We start from the raw sequence: 16,143 nt of genomic DNA, 5'->3' as shown, positions 1-16,143 counted from the left end.
ATATATAGATAGATATATATATGAGACTTCATAAAGTGATTAATGTTTCAGACATTGCATCCAAAAAAAAGAAAAAAAAAACTTTCCCAATTAATCTTATTATACAATGTGAATAAATTCATAAATTATTTGCTTAGCATTTTCAACAGTATAAATTTTTGATTCATTTAATTTATTAAACAAGAAATCTATCCAAACCAACTTGGGTCTATGTGCAAATAAAATTTCCCCTTTGATTTTCTGAACTACTTAGACACCGTTTCTCTAATGTCTGACCATGGCTCATTGTTTTGTTTTTTCTTTTTTTAATAATTTCAGCATAATTTTACCCTACATTCATTTTACTTAAGGAACTATTTCTTTCTTTCTGTTCCTCATTTTGCAAACAAAATGCTGACTCGTAACAGGACAGCTGTTATTCTTTTGCGTATGTTGTGCCTAAGATCACAATTGGCAATATTTTTCTCTTTTCATGTCAAAATGTATAAATAATATTTGTGATCATCTTTACATACTATAATTTGTGGCTGAAATACCTGTCAGCCCTGTCCAATAGCAACAACTACTAGTAATCTCTAATTCATCTTCAGTCTTTTTTTTCCACTGCTCTGTTCTTTGATGTATCAAAATCTCACAATGATAAAAGCTGTGTTTTGTTACTTAATATTTAGAACAGTCAGATTCAGATGCCAACAACAACCAGTTCTTTTAGTTTAAGCTCGGTATCTTCCAGTTTCAGTCTGCACTGCTTCTGTCAGTGTAAGTAGGAGGGAATGGAAGTCCTGCCGCCTTCTTCCAGACTGATGCATATTACATGGAACGACACTTCCCTCGTTCACTCTCATGTCTCCAGTTGGCTTCCTGTATTGCATTAGTCTGAGAGTCATTTTCATTTGTGGTTTCATTTTTCTGGTTGACTGGACCCCTGCTGGTGCCTCAGAAGCTCCACTAACAGCAGCAGCTAAAATTTGACTGGATGCAGTTTAAGTTGACGACAAACCTGCCACTGGTGTTTGGTTTGGGTGAGTCTAACGTTTAGGTGCTGTTACTGGTTTGTGTGAGAGGAGATTTCTGAAAGTGTTGTCATATTTAGCATGTTTTACCAGCAAGGCAGTTCAAAGTGCTTTACATCATAAAAAGACATCATGCAGTCATCAGTCATATTACAAGCATTAAACATTACGTTTGGTCAAATGCCATCATTAAGTCACATCAAGTCTGTTGATTAATGTTCCAGTTATTATGAATCAGAGGCTTAAAGAAGTTCAGTGTTTCAGCTGTTTTACAGTTTTCTGGAAGTTTGTTCCAGATTTGTAGTGCATAGAAGCTGAATGCTGCTTCTCCATATTTAGTTCTGGTTCTGGAGATGTAGAGCAGAACCAGAACCAGAAGACCTGAGAGGTCTGGAAGGTTGATACAATGACAACATGTCCTTAATGTATTGTGGTGCTAAGTCGTTCAGTGATTTATAACCACAACAATATTTTAAAGTCTGTTCTCTGAGCTACAGGTACTGTAAGATGATACAAGCTGTTTTAAAGTTCATATTCTCCAGGTTAACATTTGTAGGTGACATGGCAACCAGAGACTGCTCTGGTCGGATGAAACCAAAATTGAGTTTTTACTTATGCACAAATCTACGGGGCAACATGGTTGTGGCTGCATCATGCTGTGGGACTGCTTTTCTTAGTAGGGGCAGGGAAGATGGGTGGAGCCAAATACATCAGCATTTGGTTTTAACTTGTCTGAAGTTGCAATGAATTGCAATCACTGTGTGAAACGGTCTAGAGATGAGATGCAGGGAGATTAACTGGGCAGTTTAGTCTTTGGGTGTGTTCCCCACATCTGTGGATCTACTTCTGTGTGTTCAAGTACAGATGGGTGATAACAGGATTACACCAGAGCAACTTTGCATGCTAAACAAGTCCGACAGCTTCTATTGCACAATAAAGTCTTCACATTTGTTTGACATTTCATACATGTGCACGCTCTCTACCTGACACAATGCATATTTGCATTCTGTTTTGTGTTTCATTATGTATCACGTTTCTAAAGTCCTGCTGTTGCTTCACTTTGAACTACCGAGATTACCGTGAGCCTTTTACAAGATTATCCTAAAGATAAAGGGAAGTATACGTTATGGTAATGATTTCAATTGCTTGCTTCTTTGTCACAACCAGATGTTTCAGATCATTATAGAAATGTAGACATATTAATACAAGGCCATGTTTTGAGACTTCTGAATATGGCACTTTGCCTGCTGGTGCAGGAATACAAAAATGACTGAATACAAAAGTTAGATGGTGTCAAAAAAATATATGTTGGGAGACTCTTTAGCCTACCGAAGCTTCAGTCATAGCAAGGATTTCCTTCTTTTGAATCTTGCTGGTGTTAATGTTATTGCCATTTGTTGGACAAGGGGATGTATTCCAACGTTTTTAACTTGAATCTCATTGACCATATTTACAATAAGTTAGGTTAGGGTGTAGCAGATTGGGGTTAGAGTACTATAAGCACTACAACTCTTGCAAACTCTTACCATGCTCTTAAAAATTACATAAACAACCCATCTGTTTCTTTGAAGCTCTTCTGATTATTTCCTTGTTTTATCTTCCACAGGTGGACATCCTGAGACAACCAATCAGTTCTTGTCAAAAGGCAGAGGCGTTTATCAAGTCTTTATCCTCAGACGAATGCAGCTGCAAACACTAAAAACTGACAGTAGCACCTTTTTTACCTCCAACGATCGTCCCACAATCTTCCCAGAGAAAACTCTTGTTCTCTCTATCTCACAGGACTCTAGAAGTTTTCTCTGTTTTACTCAGGTCTTTTCTCCCAATGCCTACCTCCTCCACTAATGCACTGTACCCAGAGACAACCTGCTTTACCTTCTAAACTCTTCAAGCTGATGAAGAGCATTGACTTAAGACCTCGAACATCCTGTCGTCTATATAACATAAGCTACAAAGCATATATATAAGCTACAAAGCAGCCACACTGATCAACCTGGGCCAGTGGAAATTATTCAAACTGGAAGACGGACAATAGCTACTTCAGCCTCTCATCGTCCGCTTGTTGAATCTGGCCGAAAGCTTTATACCTCAGTTATTATTTTCTGGAAGACATTTGTGTGCAGAAAACACAAGACGACAATCATTGACGTAATTGATCCAACAGACAGGAGTTAATATCCAAGCAAGGTGCAAGCTGCAAAGTAGAGAAGCAGCACTGGTGTCTTCCATTTGCCTTGGGGAGAAAAAAATATGACCAGGGAGAAAAGCGGAGCACTGCCTTGGAGAAAACATAACTTCATGTTTCCCAGCATATAAGCCGGACTATCTAAGCTATCTAAATACACCAGCAAAAAACACAGGGGGCTTTCAGTGAGCTTATTTTTACACCTAAAGCCCCCAAGCAGCAGCAGAAGGTCTTGAAAATTTTGCCAGCTCTTTCTGTGCTGCAATTGAGACACAAAGAATCTTTCTGGGAGTTCAAATGCAAATAATCCTCACAGGTGGCAGAAGAGGCACAGAAGAACTGAGCAAGTGAAGAAGGATGTAATGGTGAGTTTTGTTCTCTTATTTTGGCTTGCCATGTATGTTGTGTGGGTTTGAACATAAGAAAATTAAGTCTGTAAAGTGTTGCATGTGCATTGGGAAAAACGGGGTTGCGGAATATAGATTTGTGACATGGCAGAACAGTTTTTATGTGTTAAATTAAAAAGTGTGTTGCTTAAATTTGAGGAAAACTGATTTGGGAACATCTCTGTGAGATCCAAAAAATCCATGACAATCTTTGCTTTGACACTGCACTGTGTCAAACAAACCAAACCCCTTCTCTCACTTGTGGTGGCGCTGTACCAAGAACCACTGAAGAAAATGACACAAAAACCTCTGAAGACACTGAGCACAAATTACTTTTTCACAGAATGTAAACTAAAATGGAGTGGCATCAGATTTTAGTAGTTGTAGGATTTCTCTTTTGTCTCTGACAAAAGAGCACAAGCCATTTCTCCCACCGACGCTATGCGCTATGGTCCGCTTCCTCCAAGTGGAGAAGTCAGAGTTCACTTTTTTGGTCCGCATCAGAGTGCTATTATGCATTCACACCTACATAAACAAACCGGACCTTCTAGGCAAACATACTGGAGTTCAATTGAAGTCCGAACAGGATTGGTGTGTATGAACCCTAAGAATACCAACCTGACATGAACATGAAGTTGATCATGATTGTATCTGTTTTAACAAAGATTACCTGTTATTTAAACCAATGTTTTTAAGGAGGCCAGTGGTACTAGTACACCTGTTGGCAGGCACCTGAGTGTGTCATTTGACTCATTACACAGTCTCTCTGTTATTCATTCCTCTATAGAAATTTGGAATATTAAAACCATCTCAGAATGGATGTATGTTTGTAGGGTTTTTATTTTTATTTTTTATTTTTTTGTGCTGATGTTTTATGGGCTAGTTGAATATATGGAATTTTCCTTGTGATAAAGTATTTATATATCTCTATCTGTTTTATAACAACAACGAGGAAACTGGAAACAGGAAAAACTCTTCATCAGACTACGAAATGACTATGTAGTATGTGGTTCTATTATTTGCTTTTTATGCTCACAGATGAAAACAATCTTTTTCTCATTTATTATTTCATTACTTTTTATCTCTAGCTGGCAGTTAAATGTCATTTGAATCGTTTTACGATACAGAGCTGAAACAGATGTCAAACCCTGATGTCAGTAACTGAAATGAAAATATTCTAATGCCAAAACAGACCAAATTCACTCCAGCTATAGTGGTTTAGATATCAGCACATAATAAAACTGATCCAGTCTTTAGATTCAAAAGTTTTTCAGATATACTTATGGAAGTCAACAACTGGTTCATTTATTTAACAAAGATGAAATAGAAAAGCTGCTTGTGAAAAACTAAGTACACCCCATGATTCAATAGCTTGAGTAACTTGAATTAATCCATTTCTATATGATGTCAGTCATTCCAATCAGTATGGGAAAAAAATGAAATTTTGATTTCCTAATGACACATTTGACTCCATGATACCTTAGTTTGTACAACAAATCTTAGGGGCCTGGGAGGTATTGAGTACCCTGACATAAGCTCTCCACCACCATGCATGGAAGCTGTGCCGCATAGCATGGCCAGGAATCTCCACTTTGTTCTGATCTGTCAAAAGAAGGTGGCTCAGTAACATTTTGGTTTATTCAATCACAACTTTTCAAAGCTAACATGCTAGCCTAACCCCCAGACTGTCAGGGGCCCCATAAATGCTGAAATTTCAACACAGACCATCGAAGTAGAATTTTAGCATTTGGTTATTGTGAATGACAATGTTATTAAATCTGATTTAATGATTTCAGCACAGATAAACAAAAAATATAAAATTTGTTTAGCACTTAAATTTACTATTTTGAGTAGTTGGTAAGTTTACTTTGTAAAAAAACAAAATCTTCTCATTCTATAAATTTAATCTTTGTGTTTGAGTTTAGTTTGCCCACAAATACATAGTGGTAGTGATGTTAACAGGAAGAGGGGCCATTAAGTCATATTCTGCCTAAGACCCCATAAAACCTTGGCCCGGCCCTGCTGCAGTATTTTGATCTGCTGGTTGTGATTGGTTGATATTTATTTAAGCGAATTCAAGGAATACTCCGGATGATAAAGATGTGTCTGTGATTAGCGTTGTTGTTCAACTACATTAACTTTATCTAGCTGCATTTGCACATACAAAGTCAAGCACCTACCAGAACACGTATTGACCCTTTGAGATTCAAACAGACACAATTTGTTCATGTGCGCTCGCATCAGTCTCACCGAACACGCAACAGGAACAGCCGAGTTATGGTCGCTGTTCATGTTGAACATTTGATCCGTACGCTGGTGCAGTGTTCTCTGACGATGAACCCCAATAGAGAGTCATAGGAAAGATGATCGTTTCCTAAATCTGCTTAGTCATGTTTTTCATTGTACAGTGAATTTAAATTAAAGCAAATAAAATTGACTCAAGTTCTCCACATAGTGAAATGGTGCATAATTTGCAAAATATGACAATCTAATGGACTGTCATTAGATAGTCCATTAGACTATCCAGATAAATGGATAAGCATCCATTTATCTGGATGCTTATCCAGATAAATAACTGGATAAGCATCCAGTTATTTATCTGGATGCTTCATAAGAAGATCTTATTTGCTGCTTTAAATTTCACATATATGTGGAAAACTTAACTCTCCGCAGATTTATGAATGAAAGTCCAGTTTTGGGCTACATATCCTAACCATAACCTGCACTTATTGGTTCATATTTTTGCTTGCTCTGTTCGTAAAAGCTGACGTTGTATTGAACGATTGCTACAGTTGAAATGTCAACAATATAATTATATAGATGTGATCTTCACTGTGTAAACATGACAGAATTAGAGGAGAAGAAACCAGTGTGATGGATGGATCTCTGCGATGAAAGTAGAATTAAACTGTGGCGTTTTCCCTCAGAAAGAGATCCAGACACATTTTAAACATCATCTTTGATCTTTTCAAATCCTTTACAGCCTATGTCTTCCCTCTGGTTGATGTTGCCACAGCAACACGTAGCCCTTCCTCCTCCATGTGAGGCTGTTATTTTCAGTGACATACAGAAGGCAGAGGTAGCTGTCAGAGAAAAAGCTTTTGCAGAATAGGAGTAAAACACACCACACTATATACTGGGCGCAATATTTGAGCTACTTAATGTCACAAAATATTTTTTACTTAAACAGTTATCAACTGTTCTGTTTTGCAGAAACACTTGGCTGTGGCTCATGTAAATTAAATATTAACTGAGCATGATTTTTTTCCTTTTGAAGTGTTGAATCAATATATAAATGATGTAGTTTTTGTTTGTTTTGTTTTTTTACTTTGTTATGATTTCAGTTTTTATCCTAACCAAGAGGCACCTTATTAAAGTAAGCGTATATCTAGGTTGTACAAAAACAAAAAAAAATTACTTGAAGGTTCCATATGGTTGTGGTAGCACATTAAATTCTGTGATGCTAAAGCTATCATGAGTCACAATGCAAAATGAACATATTCCACAGTGTTAGTGGGAAATGGCGCGCACATATTCACCATCAGGCTGAATGTACTTCAACTCCGTCTCCATGATGATGAAAGTTCTCTCCTTGTAAAAGTCAAGTGTGACGGCCCCCCCGTGGCTAGACTGCCCCTTTAAACGCCAGCTCATGATGATGAACGCTCTCCTCAAGGTCGTCATCCACAGCGAGGGCTCCCGAAGGGATGGGGTGAGGAAGAAAATGTTGGAAAATTCCAATCAACCCTGTTTCCTGTCAAATAAAGCTCCGATTTCTCTGCCCAGGTTTTCTGAATGTTGAAGTTGGTCATTTAGGGATTTAATCAAGAACGGTTCTGTGTAGCATTGTTGAATAGTGGCAAAAATCACAATCTTTTTGACTGCTTTTTTCCTGACCACAATAATTTCCATACTTTAGCCTCCATTGGTTCATAACTAATGTACACCAGACTGCTTTATTTTACTAACTATTAGCTCTGCACAATATATTGAAAATTATTGTTATTGCAAGATCAGTGTGAGCAATATCCATATCGTAAAGGACTGCTTGGAGAGCAGTAATTGTTGATTAATATATTTTATGAGTTGTGAAGTTGTATTTTACTTACTGATGCAATATTTAGCCAGTAGGACAGTCTCACAGTAGCTAAAGCTCACACCCAAATTTCTAAAGGTCACATGTGGTAGGAAGCACAAATTAGAAGGAAAGGAAAGAAGGAACCAGACATATAACAGACCTGATATTATCATCACAATATCTACCAATGTTATCGCCATTGCAAGATTTCCCTAATATCTTGCAACCCTACTAGTTGTGTTTTCATGCCTTTGTCATTCAAGTTTTGAGGAAACTATTAAAATTTGGCAAAAGTACCATGGCTGAAATAAAGTAGATATAGAGGGTGTAAACCAGCATGGAGCACACATCTCAGACAAATGAAGACAGTCCTTCCCTCTGAGCTGGAGGCTTGGAAATGCTTTCGAGGTGCATGACGCTGGTAAGGTACAGACAGCCATTACTGTTCTCACCCCAGCCCAGAGCACCACCAGGTGGCCACTCCAGGCTGATGGTCCTACCCTCAGCCGTGGAGGTTTGGACTGAGAAACTTTTCGTAGCTCTGGTACAGCACAAACCCACCAGTGGATTCTAGCGTTCGCTACTTTGGAACTTATTTGGCAAATGTGTTTTCATCTCCCCTTTAGTGTGTTACATATTTCTTTCCGCAAAGCCAAAAACCACCTAAAACCACCATAAAAATTGTTGCTTGTAACACGGCTGTGGTGTCACTGTTTAGTAGCAGCCTGAGCTGTCACCTAAATACAGTTTTAGTTCCTTAATTCATACCACAATAGAACGAAAAGTTTTCAGTTTCGATGAAGCTAATATTTTTCACAGACAGTGTTAGCTTATGTCATCCAGTGGGTTTACCACTTCACTGTTGCAGTTGCAGGAGCTTTACTGCCCTTTTCAGGTTGCCCTCTAGCATCAGTGTTGTAGAGTTAGCATTCTAGCGTGGGGCATTGTTTGGCGTTTCTCAGTCTGACTTCAGAGGGAAAGTACCTCCAAGCAGCGCTGTGGTGTTTGCCTTGTTAGCTAAAGAGGCTACATATGTTTTTTTTTCTGTGTTAGTAGAATTGAAAGTGTTAATAACCATACCTTATTGGTCATTAAACACTCGTTTGAGCTCAGATTTCTTGTCCTTACATTAAACAAACGAGTTTCCACAAAGTTGTTCTTTGTCCAAGTTTGTAGAACATGGACTCGGCTTTTGGAAAGCAATAGTCTATATGCAGTTTATTTTTCTTTCTTTTTTTCCTCCCGCGTGAGTAGAAAGGGTCAAGAAGAATTTCTAAAACCAACTAAATCTCACATCCTTGGGATGCTGTGAAGAGCTGAGCAGTGGGATATAAGTTGAGCCAGCTCAAGGTTTATTACCCGTTTTCAATAATAACGCATTTTCAGAAAGGCTTCCAGAGATGAAATGAAATGCTGGATGGGTGAGAAGGGATCTGGAGGTCATATAGGGTGAGCAGACAAGATGAAGGCTGGACTGGAGGCTTAAGGATGTTCAATAACAGGAATGCAAGGTTTTTACAATTTATGGAGAAAATTCTGTTCAAAGTAAGACAGACTTACTTTATTGTCGTTGCACAAAGACACAACAGTGAATATGGCAATGAAATGCTGTTGGTTGGCTACAGAAATACACATAAAAACTATAAATGCTACTATAAATACATACATCTATGCAAATGTTGTGCATGCATGTACAAAAAATACTAAAAAATAATTAATTGAAGAAAAAAAAACAAAAGCAATGAACATAGTTAAAATTGGAAAAAGTTTGTTCTTGCTAAAAATATTCTTAAAAAATGGTCAAAAGTTAACTGTTGTCTGCTGATGTGCATACATGACTACATTTATATTAATAAATTATTTCATATAGATTTGTTTGTAGTCGTAAATGTTTAGAGTATTTTTAATCGCATTTTGTTGATTTTTTTTTCCTTTCCTCTTCTGCACAGATTTCACATGACTGAATATGCAAATTAGGTGACGATGCCATCACCTAATTTGATCATGGCGACTTTTAGGACAGCCAATAGCCGTTTTCTTTACTGACGAGTTGGCAGCTGTGTTTCTGACGGAGAGCGGTGTGTTTCTGCAGATGGCAGCAGGACCACAGGAAGAAAGCACAGACAGATTATCTCTCATGTTACACTGCCAACACACGCTGGCACTTTTAACAAATATATTCAAAACATTTTCTATGTAGAAGTTACACACTGCAGCTTTAAGGCAGCTTTATTCACTTTTTAGTAATTCAATAATTATTTGTTGAGCAAATACCTTCTGGTTTTAGTCGGCCAGGTTCTTCTCAGAAACTCTTCCATTTGTCCATTTGTGCTTTCCACGTTAGCTTGAAGAGCAAAGCAGCTTAAATTTGACTGGTGGTCAACCACAAAGACCATCATGGCAAGTAATATTTCATTAGGTTATTTTAACTTATTTTTTATAATAAAGATTAAATAACAATTGGGTATGTTTCAGTCTAGTTAACAAAAACAAAAGGCATGGATTATCAGCAGGTCAGTAGCTGGTCAATCAGTTCTGTGTTCACCCGACCGTTTAATAGTTGTCACTAAGCAGCGTCAAGGCTGAAAATGTAAAACTGCAACGGACTGGATGTGAAATTGTTTTCATTCACTCCATAACTGCACAGCGTTTGGGCTGATAGATATGAAATTTTGAAAATTAATCCAACCTGGTTTTAAAAGAAAATATTTAATCTGTTTTATCTCTGTGGTTAAACAACTTCCACCTTATAAAATCCATAAATCGGACATAAAAAGTTTGAAACAAACAACTACGGTTCATTTAAGTAAAAGAGCGACACAACGAGTGATTGTTTTAGTTCCCCACTAAGCCTGCATTCGGGCCTCGCTAGATCAGCGGGGCCGGGTGTCACATTCTGATTGTTCCTACGTGTTAGCATCAGCAGAGCCAGTTCTGCAGCTACAGATGGAGCCGTGGCCTCCGCTCAATGAACAAAACCCAACAGCGACGGGGGGAGCGCAGTCGCTCCAGCACTTCCACGTAAACGGAGGGAAGAGGCGAAACGAAGGTCAGCCATCACAGACTTAGATTCCTGGCAGTCGTCACAGCAGCTGATCATTAAAGAGGGAGAGTAGAGGGAGGATGGAGAGGGAACAGGAGGAGGACGTGGAGAAGCTGGTCGGAGTTGGATACAGCTGCCCCGCTCCGATTTCAGAGGTTAGTGCTGGATTTTATTCAGCTTTTGTACACCAGTTAGCTTTTAGTTATCTTCTAGCAAGTCATGAACCATGAAAAAAAATATTGATTTTATCCAAACAAGGTTTTTCTATTATATTTTTTTATACTATATGTGTTTGTTTCTGTCTTCAAAAATGCTGTGCTGCAGCAGGGAAGGGAATGGGTTTCATGTGTGCTTGAGCTTAAATAAAAAAGTTATAACTTAATGCTGAAAGTAAAAAAAAAAAAAGTTTGTTGTAGTATTTTACCTAAAAAATCTTTTTCAATATTCTTTGAGAAAAAAGTGTTTAGCATTTTGTCAAAGTATAAAACAGGTCTGCATTAGACATGAGAAATATTAAAAAGTATAGGGTTAGGGTTAAAAAAAAGCATACATTTGGTGTTTTATATAAGCTTCAAATGTTAATATTAGAGAATTCTGGCAAAGACTGGCAGCAGTTTACAGAACATTCACAACAAAACGGAAACAGTTAACAAGGTCATAAACAAATTTTACAAATACTTAAATGGTGAATTATATTAGACACAAGAACTTAAAATCAGAAATCTTAAATTATTTTGAATTCGTTGAACAGAATATCTTTGGAAAAAGCTGACTTAAAGCTTCAGTCAAACTTCAAATGATCATGTTTTAAGACCAAACTAAAGTAGAATATGTTAAAAGTGTCTAACTCCTTATAAACCTTTCCACATTTTCTCTCATAACAACCACAAGCTTCAATGTTCTATTAGAATGTTATGTGACTGATCTATAGAAATATAGCTTTATTTCACAGCAAGGAATCATGAATGAAAATAAGACATGGGTTAGAATTTGCTTTGCATGGAGACTGACATTTAGTTTGATTTACATCAGGATTTAATGGAAGCAAACCTGTTAGTAAAGTTTAAATTGGGCTTAAAAAATCCAGTTCAACCCGACTTAATAACTCTAATTAGAGGCACAAGTCCGAAGTAAACCTGACATTTTACTTTAAGCTGCTACAAGTTTTGAAAGACTGCCTCCAGACCTCTGCCTGTGCTCTGTGCTGGCTTAGCAGTGTAACTTCTTGCTCTTTTAGCTTTTGTTTAACATCGTCCAGTTCTGTTTTGTTGCTCGTAACAAAGTGAAATGAATCACGGCCAGATCCTCTGGAATGGGTGATTGATAGGAGCAGAAAAGGGCTGGGCCACGTGTGAATTAGCTGTACAGTGTTCCGCTTGTTTCAGTCTGATTAATTTCTGCACCTTAACTTTCTTTTTTTTTCTTCAACAGCTAACCTACCTACTGCTCTATTTAGACTAGAATATGTAGATTAACACAACTTTATATCCAAAAACAGATTCTCTGTTGAATTCAGGGCTGGACTGTAAGAGCCACTCTAGAACACTCAAATGCTTTCAATTATTGTAAGATGGACATTATCCTTGTTGTGGTTTTTCTGCTGATTCTCTTCGAAAGCAAGCATTCTGGGTATACGACCAAAATAAATGCGCGAGATAGCGCTAGCAGGAGAAACGGCTCGTTGTTTTTTCCCAAAGACGAAATGGAAATCCCACAAACTCTAGACTCTGACACCACTCCATTTTTGTTCACATTTGGTGAAGAAGGAAGTTGCAAACAGTCTTCAGATGTTCTTGTGTTGTTTCCTTCAGTGGTTCTTGGTGCAGCACCACCACAGGTGAGGAGGGGAACAGGTTTTTCAATTTCAAAGGGTTTGGTTTGTTTGACTCAGTGCGTTTCTGATACCAATGTCTGAGGTTTAGCACCAGCTGATACTGAGTCAATACAGAAACGGCTGCATTTAAAACTTTTCTTTTTTTAAATACAGACATAAATGTACTGAATTACAAATGTATACAGGGCTTAAAAAGCTACGGCCGGGGGCCGGATTTCCGGCTTTTGACCAAACGGTCCGCCTCAACCAAAATGTAGTCTTCGGACTAGACGGAACGTGTCGGCGGCGACACATCTAAATTTGCAGTACCGTAATTCCGCCACACGTAGCGCTATCTGAAAAATTCCAACGGTTTCTGAAAGGGGAGACGTTGCACTTTCCAGAAAATATTGGGTTAATACGGTAACTTCACAGCTGCAGCTGCAGAGAGTGTAATTAATCAGGGGGGCACTCGTTTAATAGACGGTAAATTGCGAAAATAACTTGCTGGATATTGAAAGTTCCGGTTGTTATGGATACATGGGTAAGTATATCATCTCACAGGACATTTAAATCACTTCTTACAATTAAAATAAGGAAGATTTATTTAGTCAGACGTTTGAAACTTAGGCGTAAAGAGCTCCGTCTGCGGGGCCAGACTTCCAAGCAAAGTGAGCATTGGACCAAACGGCCCGCCTCAACTAAACTGTAGATAATAGACAAAGATGTCTGCCAATCAGAATTCTAGCTCCCATGTTCTTGACCAATGACTGTAAAACGTTTTGTAGAAAAGAAGTGGATGCGTTCAGTTAAATCAAATGCAATATGAGAGAAGATGGAATTTGTCTCACCCGGTAAAGAAACACGTTTACTTGAGAAAGGAATTAAAAACAAGTGGCGCTGGGCAAAGGAAAGGGGAAAAGACGGGAAGCTGGTGGAAATTTTTACAAAAGGGGAGCAATGGGATTCCTTTGTGGGGCGTTTGGTTGAAGGTAAACTTTACACCTTACAATCACAAAAATACCAGTTTAGAGTTTGAGCAACTTCCTAAAACTGTATTGTGTAACATTAGATCATTCTTGGCTGCAACGGTATCGATGGCAGCGCTCCTTCTTCTTCTATTCAGTGTTTGTAGCTTGTAGCTCCGCTCCTGCTACTGGTAGCTTCACCGCATCAGGTCAGAGTTACACCAGCTGACGTTGCTATGATTCACTTTGTCTGCTGTCTGATTTTGTAATATTTTATGTTTTATTGAGGATTTTTGTACATATGTTTGGGCAGTTCTGTGATCATGTCAAAGCAGCAACTTCTATTAAAAAGTGTTTTATTTCCGTTTGAAAGCTGCCCGCTTCCATGGAAGAACAACAGAAAATCGCTCTTATAAACATGTAATTACTAAAATCACGATACCCTCACTTTGTATCCCTCTGAAAAATTAATCCATTTAAATAAAGAAATCCCTCCATGGGTGATACCACGATAGAGAGCGTTCATTATATAGCGATAACAACGGTGCTGTAAGTGGTCCGGTATGAAACGGGTGTGATAGAACAACGGAACCACAGCACTTTTAAATTTCAATAATCAGAATACCGAAATTGTTTCTGTTGTTTTAAAAGGTTTATGTCAGTCTGCCTTTTCCCCATCGATACGCCCTGCACCTTAGGGGGTTAAAAAAAATAACTACGCGCACAATGGGCAAAACTCTGAAACAGGAGAAGCGGGACATAAAACGGAGCGACGAACTAGATGTGAATTATGGCATAAAAACAGAGAATCCGATGCTGAACAGTGAAAAATCAACACATGATATGAAACATGATGATTAGGAGGCGCAGCAGGTGATGAGTGAAGATTAATGATGGTCAATAAATGATAAAATAAATCTAACAACAGGAAAGAAACTAAAGTGGACATAGCAATAAACCAAGAGAGGATAATACTAATCAAAGGAAACTAAATGGAAATGAATGACGAACAAAATGCAAGAATAAACTAAGAAACTAAAGTAAATTCAGAGGAATAAACTGGTATGGCAAGACCTTTCGAGCAATAATTAATACAAAGGACTGTATGGCAAGAATAAACAGACACCATTTCCAGATAAAAGGTAAAATAATATTGTTGAAGTGCCATGGGTTTGTTGAGACCATATCTAGTACTGAGAATAAATATATCTTACAGATCATAACAGTAAATAACTTATCACTTATTTATGGTTTTAATTAGATTTTATATATTTATTTCTTCAGTATTATTTTTCATGTCAGTGTTAATGTCATGAGGCTGATGACTCCATGACACTTTCAATTTGAATCATTAGGATTTGATTAAGAACCAGATTTGTTTTTTGTAATCTCTGTCCAGTAAACTATTAATCTATAAATCAATAGACAGGTCTATATAAAGATATAATCCATGTTTCTGTCTCATATTTGTGTGGCATTAAAAGGACCTGGAACTTTTGTTTTTCCGCTGAAAGCTCTGGTTTGCACATTAAATGCCATGTGGGTGAAATTTTATGGATGATACTCTGATGTCCCATTCTCCTGAAGGCAGCACAGAGCTGCTCCACCAGAAACCAACAGAATCACTGAAGAGAAGAAGAGCTATGATTAATGTAGTTACAGTTCTATCCATGTTTTAATGTTGCAGAGCTCAGTCGATTTGCAAATAGTTCAAAGTTTAAACTGGCATGTTGTTCATCCTTTATCTGGTAATTTTGTGGAATATTTAACAACTAGAAAATGGCAAAGAACAAGAATATTTTTTGCACTCTGATTGGCTGCTGTTGGCCAAGGAATTTTAAGTTGATTGTTCATAAAATTTTTCATAAACACCTGTGAAAATAATTTTTATTCACATGGCTTTTTTGTTCTCTGGGAAATTATCTTGATGATAAATACAGAAACAAGCATAAAAGTCTAAACATCTACAATAGTGATAGTTATATTAATAATAAAATAATAGTCAGTGCAAAGTAGCCTACAAATTCTTTGTTGGGGGGGTGAGGGACCTGGAGAAAGGCTAGAGGGGCGCTTTCCAGAAAAAGGTTGAGAAACTGATTTCGTTGGTAATGTTGCATGTTCTAAATTACTTGCAAAAACATTGACTGAAAGGACTCTTATTTAATGTTGAGGGATTTTTGCCTGTAAGGCTAAAACCTTTAGGGCACAGACATTTTACATTTTGTTTTGAGTTGAAATGAACTGAAGTCTTATTTAAGTTTGAGTGTTTAGCTCCTTAATTGTATTGTTAGAAGCAATTGTTTGCACTATTCAAAGACACTTTTTATTAAACTGTGGCAATAGCAACGCTATAGTTAATTTCTATCATAACTATAAGTTTCAGGCTCAGGATTTTTTTTTTTACTTTAAGCCCTGTGTATATGATAACTCTACACTAGTGCAGCACATTTAAATACACAAATAGCTTCACAAGTTTGGGCAAACATGTAAAACCAACTTTCATTTGTTCAGTTGGTGGAATTAGGAGTAGAACAGCCAATACAAAATAATCAATAAAGGAACTGAAACTGATAAAAACAATAGGTTGACTACATTGGCTAAACATGTAAAAATAAACCCAGACAAACCTTTTTTCAAATGGTTCAGGAAGTGTAATT

General features: G+C 37.5%; 1 protein-coding gene across 6 annotated transcripts in view; it reads left to right on the top strand.

Moving 5' to 3' along the window:
• LOC103149221 (thyroid hormone receptor alpha) overlaps positions 1-16,143 on the top strand; it is a 78,895-nt gene that overhangs the window by 7,511 nt on the left and 55,241 nt on the right. For 5 of the 6 annotated variants that reach the window (XR_001664259.1, XR_001664258.1, XR_001664256.1 and 2 more), the window contains exon 2: positions 2,620-3,563. The gene's annotated coding sequence lies outside the window, so the exon portion shown is untranslated. Of the gene's footprint in view, positions 1-2,619; positions 3,564-10,841; positions 10,861-16,143 lie in introns of those variants that run through there. The other variant, XR_001664257.1, reaches the window with a different exon arrangement.

Source organism: Poecilia formosa, unplaced genomic scaffold (assembly GCF_000485575.1).
Source record: "Poecilia formosa unplaced genomic scaffold, Poecilia_formosa-5.1.2 Scaffold220, whole genome shotgun sequence".
Taxonomy (NCBI): Eukaryota; Metazoa; Chordata; class Actinopteri; order Cyprinodontiformes; family Poeciliidae; genus Poecilia; species Poecilia formosa.
Note: the sequence above shows the minus strand (reverse complement) of the source record. Positions and strands in the feature narration are given on the sequence as shown.